General features: G+C 35.6%; 1 long non-coding RNA gene across 1 annotated transcript; it reads left to right on the forward strand.

Moving 5' to 3' along the window:
* Positions 1-2,727: 2,727 nt before the first annotated feature.
* On the forward strand, positions 2,728-5,924 carry LOC145576554 (uncharacterized). Its single transcript, XR_014098438.1, has 4 exons — positions 2,728-2,845; positions 2,972-3,012; positions 4,355-4,715; positions 5,526-5,924. It is a non-coding gene; the product is annotated as an uncharacterized LOC145576554 (long non-coding RNA).
* The last annotated feature ends 1,462 nt before the right edge of the window (positions 5,925-7,386 follow it).

The following is a 7,386-nucleotide window of genomic DNA, read 5'->3' on the forward strand; positions in this document are numbered from 1 at the left end:
CGTGACACGGTGTACTGTACCGTGCCACGGCGGACACTTTCGTGTCACGGTACGTGTGCCGTGTCACGGAATTTTCTCGTGTCTTTTCTACGTAAACCCTTCACGCGTTTTCACTTCCCGTAGGTCAAATATGTCCCGCGTCACTCCAATTTTCCCCGCGTCACGGGATTTTCCCCCGTCTGACAGTGCCTGGCACCGTGTCACGGTGTTCACTGCCGTGTCGCGGTGTTAATTTTTAGGGTTTTTATCTTTTTGGGGTTCCGTGTGTTCCCTCTACTCATTTTCCCTATAAATACCCCCCTCCTTTCTGCAGTTCGGGGCATGAAAAATCATTCTCTCTTCCTCTCTTTTACACCAAAAATCATTCTCTTCTCTCTCTCCCATATTCTAAGCCTTAAACCTATATTCCTAATTACGCCATTCTTCCCTTAAGCACTCCAAGGAGTCCATACTTAACCCGAGGTTCCGTCCTTAAACCAAGGCGTGAAAGGTACAGATAACTGAGGGTTTGGACCAATTCAAATTTACATTTATTTAATTTAATTTCCATTTGATTTATTATTTATTGAAGTTACTAATAGTTTATTCATGATGTAGCAATTTAAAGGAACGCGCGGAATGTGAGTAATTAATTCTACTCTTATTTTATTTTAATATTGCTAGTATCATGATTAGGTTATTTTATATTCGATTTGGCTAACACTATTATTATTAAATTGCTTCAAATATTAATGTTTGTTCTATTATTATTTCTGATCACCATATTGCATGTTAAAGGGAATATGTAATTGAAAATCACGCCTAATAAGATAATTTGGACAACCGGTTTAGGTTTCTTTTTAATCTTGTTATTAAATCAAGTGATCACTAATATTTTAGAATTATATGCTGCATTAATATTCAACCAATTTATCTTAATAGTAGTTTGGAGCGAATTGAATCTTTGTTTGTATGCCTTTGAGATCGCAGGAATCATTTTTCACTACAAGAATCGAGTAGAAGCCAATACGGGTGAACGTGATTCCATGACTCACTTCGTACCATCATCCCCGATTCTCCTTTCGTGGTTCTGAACCATATGGAGATAGTAATCTCATGGATTACGAATGGGGTGTAACCTTCACGGGTCAATTGTTGTCCCTTATTCGTGGTTGCCTTTTATGATCCGTGAACGGTTTACAAGTTCCTTAAAAACTTGTTGGCAGCTCCCTACTTTATTTGTCCCTAATCGTATTATGTCAATTCCCACTTCCTATGAGTGCCAAGCATATTCACAACATGCTTTAACGTAGGCGCATTTCGAGTGACGCCTACACACGCGAATTCCAATTTCGTGGCATAATTTCATCTAGCCACGGGAAAAATGAACTATGATACAAAACCTAAATAAGAAGAATAATTTATGCCACGGATATTTATTTTCCCGTGGCAAACATCACACTTGTGCCACGAGTAGCACTTTTCCCGTGGCAAAGTTCACATTTGTGCCACGAGTAGTTCTTTTCCCGTGGCAAGCTTAACATTTGTGCCACGAGTAGTTTTTTCCCAGGCAAATTTCATACTATTATCACAAGTTATAATTTTCTTGTGACAAAAATACACTACTATTATCACAAGTAATAATTTTCTTGTGATAAAAATACACTAACGCCACAATTTTTGCTAGAATATAAAATTTTTGTAGCTAGATCTATTCATGTCAGGGAAAACGAGGAAACATAGCACACAATAACTTTACTAGGAATAAAAATTTACTTGACAATTAAATTAGGTACCACGAATTGGTCATATTACTTCGTTTTTCTTTATTTTATAAACTTGAAGATATTCCATAAGCACTTATTGATATAGAGTAGTATATTAAACATAATACAAATTAGAGGTCGGATATATTTATAAATATGCTTGATTTTTTTTCCCCACGCAATATTGTTAACAAGTGTATATCACTAATCCCTAGTAGAAAATTTTCAAAAGACACCAAATGAATGCACTGGTTTTATGAAAACTTCGGTCCCTAAAATTAAAATAAAATAAATTAAAATCCCATGAAATAAGAGATGCATTTTTTTTTTTTTTTTTTTTTTGCTATATGATCTATCTCACTTGAATTTTTCTTTATATATATGTTTTTTTATTTTTTTTAATCAGTATTGAGAGTAGTCACAAGTAGAGATTTTTTTTTTAAAGACATCTAAGGAAGACATTGATTTTATAAAATCTCAATCCTTATCATATATGTTATTATTGCCATATCAGTAGTCAAGTGATAAGTCAATATAGACAATTATGGTTATTACTCGTACATAATACACTTTTAATAACATAAAAAAGGGAAAATTATATTCATTCAAGATACTCGTATTGTTTTAAAAAAAAAAATTCAACAGAGTAAATTAATGAAATTTTAATATTGTTTCCTTTTTTTACTTGATAGTTCGTGCATTATGCATTCACAAATGACTACTACGAGTGTAGGAGTAAGGGCCTGTTCTCTTCAGCTTATTTTCAGTTCAATTCACTTCGATTCAGTTCCTAATTTATTTCTCTCATAAAAAATATTTTCAATTCAGTTCAATTCATTTCAGCTCTAATCAGTTCAGTTCAATTCAGTTCATCTCATCTCATTAAATCAGAACATGCCCTAAATATTTTAACTTTCAACAACACTTACAACAACGATTTTATTTTTTTTATCTATTGATTGAACAATTATTGATTGAACAATTATTATCAAAGCGCACTCTCTTTCTGGATATTCTCTCTCTTTCCCTTTCAGTTTCCGAAGCGCACTCAACTGCCCCCATGCCTAGACTCAATGTCCTCCATTGAAGCAGCTTCTGAGGTAAGATTTTACTTTCTTTTTCTCATCATCCAATTTGAATTTAACAATTTAGAGTTTTATCCTAAATTTATTCTAAGTATAGTCAATTTAGGGTTCTCCTAAACTCCATGGCTTCCTCCATTTCAGGCTTTCGACAAGTCTTGGATTCAATTTTTGCGATTAATAAGGTACAATTCGATTGAAAATTCCTCAAGATAAAATATATCCAACCTTAATTCGAGCAAAGTTGAAAAATATTGGAATTGATTTTGAGCCAATTTTACGGTTTTTCATGTAATGATTCAAGCAACAACAAATTCAAACAATTTTGAATCAAAATTAGAAATTTGAGGTTAGGTTTCGTGGTTATTTACTTTGCTTTATTTTTTTGGATTTTTGGTCTAATTTTTCAGGTTGAATGCTTTGATTTCTAGGGTTTAATTTGATTTGATTTCAATGTAATCGTTTATTTGATTTCAATTTAGTTCCACTGTTGGCGACTGAATTTGCAATTCTTTTGGGTTTTTCTTAGGTACTTGCTCAATCCGTATCTTCTGGATTAATTTATACTTGCAATTCTAAGTTTTTTTTTTATCAATTTTGTGATTTTTTTAACCAAATTATCAAAGTTTCTAGAGTTTGGAGTTGATGAACAATTGATGGTAGAGAACTAGTCCAACAAGATATCGATGCCTTCACATTTTACACTTTTGTGAGTTTATGACCTTAGTTTGATTATAATGTGTTCTAAAACAAAATGTAAATTTGAGTTTGTGACCTTAATTTATTTATAATGTGTTCTGAAACAAAATATATTGTCGGTGAAAGTAAAGTGACTATTGAGAGTCACCGTTATCCTTGCCAATTGATGATTCGATCTCTTAGTTAAACTGACTCATTTAGATGAAATTTTTTGACGAGGAACAAGTTAAATGAGAGGGGATGTGAACTTATGAGTTATGAGTACTAATAAGATAAGGAACTCGATTTTGTTGCTGTAAAACTTTGAGCTTAATTTAATGTTTGAATGATATTTGGTGGATGCAACTATGTAATTGGAGCTTTTTTCCCAAAAATTATGAGCTTAATTTGCTGATTGAATCAAATTTGGTTGCTAAGGGCTTGTTTGGCATCATTTTTTGTTTTCAGTTTCCTGTTTTTTTGAAAACCAAAAACCAAAAAAAAGAAACAAGAAAAAGGTGTTTCCACTTTTCTGTTGTCAGTTTTCAAAATTATCATGATTTTAATAAGTTCAAATAATTTTTGATTCATTATGGGACATATATGACATACTTTGAAAAACAAAAAACCAAAAAACAGAAAACCACAGCAATGCCAAACGAACCCTAATATGTTTAAGATCTGGTTTAAGGGTGAGTACCCCACATGCCCTTTTAAAATATTTTTTAACTTGCATTAACCGCGATATTTTTTGTGTCATTTGTATGTTAGCCTTCTCAAAGTCGTCAGTTGGGTAATGAGGTGTTTAATTTTGCTGATTTTTCCGTTGGATTTGCATGGATTGAGCAGGTTGCACAGCTTACTGTTGCTGCATTTGTGAAGGATGAAGCATTTGTGAAGAGAAGAAAGAGTTGTTGTAGAATTACATTGGTTGTGGATGGGATCCCCTATAAGGAGGCGCTGCTCCAACATGTGCATGAATTGGGATAGGATACGGCCTATTCCCAAGAATCGCCATAAACTGAGCCTCATTCCCACCCATGTTCGGGTAACTAAAGCTCATTGCAGGCCCAACATTCGAATTAGCTGGAGGAGCAGCACCCATAGGAGATGAATTAGCAAAGAATTGAGTAAATAACAGAAAACTTGCCATCATATTAATGGGAGCACTAGGGGGCAATGCAGGCTGAAGCATATACTGCCTTTCTTGGTAAGTTAATGAGTTAATTCTTTTTCAGTTAATCTAACTAATTTTCTAACTTTCTTTCAGTACTGAAATCGACCTGTTTATTAATCTTGCTCATGGAATGTCTATGCTAGTTAGTCATAAGGATCATTTCTTTGTGCCTACTTGTGCTAAAACTGCCTATGAAACTGATCTGTGTGCTTCTGGTTCTAGTTATGTTGCTATTCTTCTTCATAATCTGTCCATAAAGAATCATGGTTTGTTGATGTGGATGTCTTATGGGTGTATTTATGGTAGTATGACTAATTAATATGTATAATATGTTTGATAGTTTTAAGCTTATATTGGTTAAGAACTATGCTAGTGCCAAATTCTAATATTTCTGTGATAGTTATGTGCACATTGCTTCTGGTGTTAAATTTTCTTACTGTAATAGCACTAGCAAGTATCAGACTACAACTTTTGTAAACTGGTTTATGGCAAGTTAGGCCTCTAATATATCTCTTCGTTGTGCGTTAACAAAAAGGGAATGTAGCATCCACTGTGACTCCATAACACCTTGTTCTAATTCTTCTGAATAGGAACTTTCTGTTCCAATGAGGCTTAATACCACATAACTACTGTCTTTTGCAGTGCTCAAAAAGGAAATCCATAGTATATGCTTTCAATTTAGTAATGAATCAAAGTAGAAAAAATTCCTCTTTTTTTATAGAGTGAGATTTTAGATAGGGTGTGTAGTTTGCTACGACTAATCAACTGAAGAAAATCCATGACATTTGATCTGTTGTGTCTTTGACATGATTTTCTGATTGTATCTTTTGGTTGTTCATGCAGGGCAGACACTTGCTGTAGAGTAACTAGTGGGAGAAAAAGAATATTTTCTTGAATTGAGACTGGCAATGCGCCTGTTGCTATATCACTATATGCTAAATTATTTGAAGAGGAATGCATTAATAATAGAAGTGGCTCCATGGTGGTCGGAGAAAGCAAGGTGTTATATGGTCCACGGTTTTCTACTATTGTTGTAGTTGAGTGTTGTTGTTGCTCTCTACTGGAACACTGCTAGTCTGCTACTGCTTTTGCTTTGCTGATTGTTGCTGCTCCTATTCTAGGTTTTTTTTTAGGAAACTGCTCCTATTGTAGTTACTCTTATTAGTTGTTTTTTTTGGATGATAAGTGTAAATTTCAAGCTATTAATTAAAATATCTAAGTTTTATGTGTGTATTTAAACTATGTCTCTATATTTATGGCAAGAAAGTTTATTAGCCAATGTAGTATTTGAGCAAACAAGTTAATTAGCCACGGTAATATTTGTGGCAAATAATTTGTTAGCCACGTTAATATTTGTGGAAAGTGAATTTATTTTCCACGTGAGTACTCGTGGCATAAAAATTAAAATTTGTCATGACATCCATTTTCCCGTGGCAAATTCCTAGCCACGGCCTCTTGTGCCACGAGAGTAAACTTCGAAATTCTTGTGGCTAAATTACATAGCCACGGGAATTTTGAACTTGTGCCATGATTTTACACGTGGCACAAAGGTCAATTTGTTGTAGTGGATCCTTCTCCTTAAATGCCCATGGCCTTTTAAAGTCTAGGACTTTACACTTTTAGGGTGTATTAGGATTTGAATTTTTGACTGTTTAGGGGACCTTGAATTAGAGTTAATCCTATCATCATGCTTTTTTATAAGAAACAAGTAAGGAGTCGCCAATGGGTTTTAGGAAAACTCATAAACCTCGTTCATGCCTTTCTCCCAAGTAGAGTTTAAGGGATATTTGGCACAAATCGTAAATTTATCCATGCCCAAATTGGTCTACGTGTACCATAAATGAGTTCGGGAGCGAGGGTATTGATTTGGGTATTTTATACCCCGCCAAGTGGCCCAATGAGAGTGCGACACTTGTCATTGAAAGAGGTGTTCAAATGGACTTTCCAGATTATGACACGTGTTACGCAGATACGGCCCCTAGGAATGGCGGCCTTCAAGGCCCAAATCCCAAGGAGAGCCGCAAAACGGCGCTGCCCTAAATCCTAGGCCATCAAACCCTAAGACAGGGCACACCTTTCTAAGAACCTATAAATAGAGAGATTCCCCCCATTTATTAGGGCACGTCTTAATCATTACATCTTTTATTGCTCTCGAAAACACAGAACACCTGATCTCGAAATCCGAGAAGATACTTACTTTCCGCACGTTTAACTCCGAATCCGTACTAAGTTAATCTTCGGAGGCAGACCTCCGAACATCCGGAGCTCCATTCTTTTGCAGGTACAGGCGGCTTCGTTGGATCCAGTCTTCGAGTTGTAACTCTCCCAAGGGACACAAAAACACCTGAAACATTTGGCGCCGCCTGTGGGGAGAGTACCTCAAAGATGGTTTCACAAGAACCTGTACTGCCTCCAGAGACCAACCGGCCTCTGGTTGATGGAGAGGTCCATTCGGACCATGACTCTAGTTACAACTGTGACGTCGAAACCTATGTGGCCCATGATGAGTCTTTCATTTCAAGGCGCATCCGTCACAAAGAGAGACGAGAGCGGAACATTGACCATGCAGGTACAAGCAAGCCCCCTGGGCAGCGATCTGATCAAACTCAGGCGACAAGATCAGCCCCAATCACCTGACAAAGGGAAATAAATACGTCGTCAAATGCCAATCCCTAAATCAAATACAATTTATAAAACCTAAACA

Source organism: Chenopodium album, chromosome 13, assembly GCF_948465745.1.
Source record: "Chenopodium album chromosome 13, dcCheAlbu1.1, whole genome shotgun sequence".
NCBI classification, from domain to species: Eukaryota; Viridiplantae; Streptophyta; class Magnoliopsida; order Caryophyllales; family Amaranthaceae; genus Chenopodium; species Chenopodium album.